Source organism: Cupressus sempervirens, chromosome 7 (assembly GCF_028749045.1).
Source record: "Cupressus sempervirens isolate cs-2001-9-10 chromosome 7, ASM2874904v1, whole genome shotgun sequence".
NCBI lineage: Eukaryota > Viridiplantae > Streptophyta > Pinopsida > Cupressales > Cupressaceae > Cupressus > Cupressus sempervirens.
Genome location: NC_143124.1, coordinates 345,764,196 through 345,771,149, shown reverse-complemented (window position 1 = coordinate 345,771,149; position 6,954 = coordinate 345,764,196).

The window sequence follows — 6,954 nt, the reverse complement described above, 5'->3', positions numbered from 1 at the left end:
GATCAGTTTGTGGAGTCTAATGTGAAACTTGTAGAATAACTTGTGGTTTTTGTTGAAGAGGTTCCTATCCTTGTTGATGTTGGGTTGGATATTTGTTTTCATGATCATTTGGATGGATTTGACATGGAAATTTTAGAGCACTTGGTCGTGGATAATTAGGTTGTTGTTGGTGATGAGTTACATGTTGCAGAGCATCTTGTTGTGAGCAATGAGATTTTAGGTGTTGGGAGTTTGGCATATGTCAAAGAGGGCTTGCATATTCCTGATGATGTGTATTTGGTTTTGGATCTACATATTGTTATTGTAGATGTGGAGTTTGATGCTTTTGTCACTAAGATGGATTGTAGTGATAAGTTGCATACTGATTGGTTAGTGGTGATACATACGATTCTAGTTTTTTAAGGAATGATGCAGATGTGGATGATTTGCATATTTGTTCTCTTGTCCTTGATGGATTAGAAACCTTTGGTGAATATGAAGTGGATGTCTAGTTATCATGAAGGAAAAAAGTGTGGGACACACTTTTCTTTGTATCCCAAGAGTTTGATACAAGGGTATTTGAAGTTCCTAAAGATTCTAGCATTTTTGGTGGAAGACTAGAGGTGCTTGGCCATCGCTATGGTATTTGTCGATTGGAGGCTTGACTAAATAGGCTCAGTGGAGAAACTTGGTGTTTGGTTGATGTAGTGCCTCTCCTATTTGACTTCTGTAAGTCATCCTGATGAATGCAACCTTGTTAATCTTTCGTTGAGATGGGATCATGATTGTAACCATGAGTGGTCTACACCATAGAGGTGATTTGATTATGTTTTTGTATCAGTTGTTTTGATTATGATTATGGTTGTTTATGAGATTATGATGTGATTTATGGTTCATTGAGGTTTGTGTCAGTGCTTACCAGGATCAATGTGGTATCATGAGGTTGTTCTGTGATTATCCTGAGATGTGTGCAAAGATTGCACTGTGTACTATTACCATGCTACACTGAACTAGGTTCCTGTAGTAGTGGTTAGTCATGTTTATGACGGTGTTCGCTTATGTGTTTTAAGTGCCTTTTCATGTTGTGTAAACAACCATTATTAAATACTTAAATAATTAGAAATGGACTGTCTATGTTGGATCCATTGGTTATGTGCTGGGGATATCTACTTATGTTATGTTTTACTTTTGAGATGACCTGAGGATCAAATGTTATACCTTGATTTGAGTATCATAGATGTTAGACTACTATGTTGTTCAGTTGATCATATTGCATGATGATGTCATTTTGAGATGACAGTGTGTTTTATGATGATATCTGGTTGTCTGGTATTTGGACATATCTCTGATTATGTTATGTGATGGATTTAATGCTATGGTTATTTACTTCATTCCTGCGTTGTTATGCTTTATGCGAACGTGAGTGATGTAAATAGATTATTTTAATATAATTAAATAAATGGTTAAATTAGGTGATTTAATGCATTTATTGCTTTGGCTATGTTATTATATGCAATTGCACTTGATCATGTTGTTTAGTATGCAAGATTTATATCCCTGGCAGTGGCATGTGGAGTTAGTGATTCAGCTATTCATATTTTACCAATGTCATCCCTGTATGGTTGATTTATCCTTATTTTAATTGATAAATTAAACCATTCGGTAATTATTAAATCTAAACTCATTTGCATTATGTGATTAGACCAGTGAGTGTATCTGTGCATTTAGAGTTTCGCATTGTCAACAAAGTTGTTAAGAAAATTCTTGTGTTTTTGGGTTTTTGGGCTTTTTAATTGATTTATTTTAATTTATGGTAGCTTTTCCATAGATGAATTCCTATTTATAGGAATAGCCTATTTTCGTTTGGGTCGACTTGGGGTTTAACTAGGTTGGTTGGTTAATTGCCCTAATTGATTATTTACTTGAAAAGTGAATAAGTATCCAAAAAAGAATTTAATTCTTCACTTCTCACTTTCAAATTAGAAAGTTGGAGAGTAAAACCCAAAATCCTCTTCATGAGGATTTACCATTTTTTTTGTTGTGGGAGCTACGGGCTTAGGATCGTCGCGAGGTTGAGCTTGTTGGATCCATCTCAGGGAGGCCTTGGATTGTCGCAATTTTCAGCTACTTTTGCAAGCTTTTTATTTTATGGTTCAGATTCTCATTTTGCCCCTTTTGGCTGTGAGGTAGGGCTCTCCCATTTTATTGTTTCTGCTCCATTTCAACTTCTATTTTTGGTAGTCATTTGTTAGGAGGCTAAGAACTAGTGTTCCCTTCCATTTCTGTTTACTAGTTCTACCCAGTTGGTCGGGTATGAACATTTTTCCTATTTTCGAGAAGAGGGTTTGGGGTTTTGTGCCGTTATGCTGGTCATTTTTGCATACGATGTTCGAACTTAGTTATTTTTTGATTTTTGAGATTTTTGTACCCAAAGGCCAAATGGGTTTTAATTTTGAAATTTTTTTCCAAAATTTGGGGTAGTTACCTCGTTTTGCATGCCGCCCTATTTTCTCAAGTTTTCTTAGCAGAAGTTGGGTTGTGGACCTAGATTATCCTTTTGGATATTAGTCAGACATTTTTTGCACTTCTATGTTTGCACTGGGATGTGTGTCACGTCCGTACTCCCGACATTGTGTTCGATTGAGTGATTTTATACCTATTGTTATGGTTTCTTTTGGACCTTTGCTTTTGTTTCATGGACACTAGGGTTCGTGTAGAATCCATACTCCCAGATTGAGGTCGGTTCAGTGATTTCATGATGTATGGTTTTATTGGTTCTTAAAATTCATGTAGAATCCATCCTCCCAAGTTGTTTTCGGTTGGGTGTTATTTTGCATTGTGTTGTCATCCAATCCTTGTGTTATGATCTTCATGATGGTGGTGTGCCACACATGAGTACGTGCACGTAAATTTTTCAGGTGACTTGCGAGGCCCAATCTTCCATGGTATTTTTGGAAGCTATGATCATTGGGGTTGGGTTGGGAATATGTATGCCCATAGGCACTTGTTGTAGGATGAGTATGGGTAGGGTAGGGTAGCATATCGGGGGACTTGTATCTCACAGCTCGGTGACCTCAATCCCATAGGGTTGGCAGAGGAAGTTTTAATCAAGTGATAATTAAAGAAAATGTGTGAATGATAATAAAACTTAAGATAATAAAATGTGTGAGCGCCCGATTAAGTTTGAGGACACAATGTGTGAGCACCTATTTAAGTATGAGGACACACAATCCAAGCTTGGGCTTGTCGATGCCAAGCAACTCTCCATGATGTCAGCCCCTACTTAGTAGACTATTGAGTGTCTCGCCAGGACCTGTATTTCTTGCATTGTCTTAGGTTCTTGGTTACAACCATCATACTATTTGGCATGAGTGTTAGCCATGGATGTTATTTTTGTGTGTTTGTGGTTGGATCATTATCTCCATCAGCACGGCGAGTGTGGACCTACAGGTGCCACATGGTTGGGAGGCATAGCTACCTACACCATTGCTAGGGACCGATGTACAAAGACAATCTTTTGTCCTAGTGCGACCGTTGCTGGATGTTTTCACTTGATGCTTCGAGTTTTGGAGTATGCTTTCTTGTGATCTATGCTTTCATTGGAATGCTTGGATATCATAATTAGATAATGTTAGTTTATTTGATGCATTCCCATATTATGATGTTTAGCATATGACTAGATGATGTGAATTGTTTTATTGGATTATCTATTGCTTTTTGGTTTAGCATGTTATATTTCCTTATTATGATGATCAACATGTGATAGGTGATGTTATCTATTTGAAGGATTATCTTATGCTTTACTACTAACATGTTAGATTTCCTTATACTTATATTGTAGCATGTTTTTGTAGTGACGTCCCTAGTGCAATGGTATCGATGATCTGATCGGTGGCTTGTGATCTTACACGCGGGGGATGGTTAGGATCCATGATGGTCTTATGATGCTATTGACTATTGGGAGGAACCATGTACTTAGTTTGGTTATTCAGTACATTGTGATGTTATTTATGTACACTACAATGTTTCTTTCAGTAGGTTCTTTTACTGCTACAGTTTAGATGGATAGATGTTCCTCTTCCTTGTTGTTTTTGCACTCAAGTGTTCATTCCTCGATTTATGTGGATTTGGTACTCCTTGATGTGGAGGTTTTCATTTTTTTAGGATTTTTTATTCTTGCTTTGTTTTTACGCTGATGTGTTTTCTCGCATGGAAAGGCACTTCCTCATGCGAGAATGTGCTTCCTCGCGCAGGGAAGCAAAAGTTCGCACAACTTGGTGCAAATCCTCGTGCGGTTTAGTAAGAATCCTCACACAAAGTCATGCACATCCTCGCACAGAGAAATGCACTTTCTCGCGCACAGTAATGCAAAGTCTCGTGCGAGATTCAAGACCAATGCACTTCCTCACATGAGAAACAAGGAGCAATTAGTCTTGGCCAAGGAAGTTTTGAAAGTTGGTTTTGGACACCTTATTGGATTTCACACCTTTCCAATTCAAAACAGCCCTTCTTGGGGGTTTAAAATATATTGTTTAAGTATAAGTTGATGTATATTTAATTTCTTATTCTTAAGATATATTTTAATGTATGTGATGAATCTTTTGAGATAGGTTTTTAACCTCTCTAAGTTAAGATAAAGATTCTAAGAAATTTTAGAGCTCCAAGATTTCAGACTTAGCCAAATTTTAGGGTTCTACATTTATACCCCAGCTAGCCAAATTTTAGGGTTCTACATTTATACCCCAGCATGGTGTTTTGTTGATAAGTGGTTGTTTCTTTGAGCCCTCATCATGTGTGTGGTCATTGTTGGCCTCTGTTTGTGTGTTTCTGTTTGGTAGTGGTGTTCGAAGATTCGTTGGTTGTTGGGATTGTGGTGAAGTCTTCTGTTGTGATCTTTGTGATCCCTATATGATGTTGTCATGTGCATTCATATATATATATATATATATATATATATATCTTGGCTTGTATTGAATCTTTGTTCCAAGGATCTCTGAGTAGGACATTACAGTTGAAGTATGTTAATCAGTTGAGGAAGTATTGCTCAGTCATTATTGGGGTAGTTCTTGGTTGATGTGTTGCCAAGGAGCTCGGTCATTGTGGGAGCTTGATCCTAGAAGGAGAGTGGTCATTGAAGGAGCTCAACAAAGCTTATGGTGCTCGGCAGGCATGTTTTCTCAATAGTTCCTGGATTGCTCGTGTGTATTGACACTCAATCATGTGGTTATGCAAGTTAACATGAGGGCTAACATTTTATATTTTATATTTGTTGCAAGCTGACTTGTAGATTAAATATGCATTTAATGTAAGGGTTTATTTAATTTTTAACTTGTGGCTTAGTTGGGTATAAGTAGGGGGTTTAGGGGGGTCTTGATTCATTATTCAGTTTAGCATGGAGTAGCTGAGAGGAGCGAAGTTTGAGCATAGCTATTAGTTGCGGCTTGGAAACAAGGAGATTGTGTGGCATATTGCAAGCGCAAGTTTAGATATTGTTGGAGGTATCTACCAAAGTGTTGTGTTACAAATCTAGACTAGCTAGGGTTTGGATTGGATCTTGAGGGATCTTGTAGAATTATTACTTGCTTTGTATTTGGTCATAACAAGGAAGGCCTTACAACCCGACATATTGCATATAATAAGTTGTTTGATGAATAAAGAGTTGAGTTTGGTATCAGCTCTTGTATCTTGTTATGTGTTTCTGTTGTGTGGTTATTTGTTGAGGGTTAGGATATCTCTTTTGGGAAATCTCCTACCTTGTACTACATCAGAAACACACTAAAAAGATAAGTTAGAGATATTGCCTCGACCATGCCTTGAGTGCTTCTATAGGCTAAGGACGAGAATGGGATAATACCTAGTAAAAGGTATGACTACTTGTTCCTCATCTTTGTGAGAGGATATTCTGGTTCCGCATGGGTGACATTGAGGGTTCGGAGTCCAAAGTGACTAGTCTAGGATAACTCAGTGCTTGGGGGTATAGGGTCTAATGAGAAACCAGTCCCAAGTAACTCAAGTTGTTTGACCATGTGACACTCCCTAGTATGTAGCCTAAGTCTCCTCCATAGATTTTGTATTTGCCTCTAGTGGTTTGTATTTGCCTCTAGTGGTATACTTATTGTTGGAAGTTCTTATTGTTGGTGATTTACTCTTATTGATGACGGTTGTTGTCTGTTGATTATTGTTCTTGGACATGTATCTTTTGTAGACACCTAAAAACCTTTAGAAAATAAAGTATTTTTATTTTCTGAAAAAGTCCTGATGACATCATCATTTATTAATTATTTATTTATTTAATTAATTAATTAATTTTTATGCCATTAAATCCCTTTATCTTAATTAAAAATATTTAATTAAGGAATCCCTCCCAAAAATGTTTAAATCTTATTTAAACATTATTTCCTTATTTATTAATTATTTAATTAATAAATTGACCAAAAATCCTAAAATAAATAAAAAAATTATTTTTTGCCCAAAACTTGGCCAATTTTCTTATGACCAATAACCTCTTCCAAAATCTTCTAATCCTTCTTTAATTTCGATTAAAGGCTAATCCCATCATTTCCTACCCCTAATCCCAACTCAAAATATTTAATCAAGATTAAATATTAATCCTCATGTTTATTAAAAATATTTTAATAAATATCTCCTCAACCCAAACCCTTGAAATAAATAAAACTTTATTTATTTCATAAAATCTTATCCTAAGAGGTTCTAGACTCTTCTAGAAAGTCTTCATCCTCATCCTAGGAAATTCTAGACTATTCTAGAAAGTCTTTATCCTCATCCAAAGTCTAGACTCTTCTAGAAGATGTCTTTAAACCTAATCCTAATCCCTTCCTAACCTTGTCACATTTCCTAAACATGGGTTAAAACTTACTAACCCAAGCCAAAGTTAATAAATATCTCCTCATTCACCCACCCTCATTAAATGCCATCCACTTGCCTATCCCTAAGCTAATCCTAAACCATCCTAAT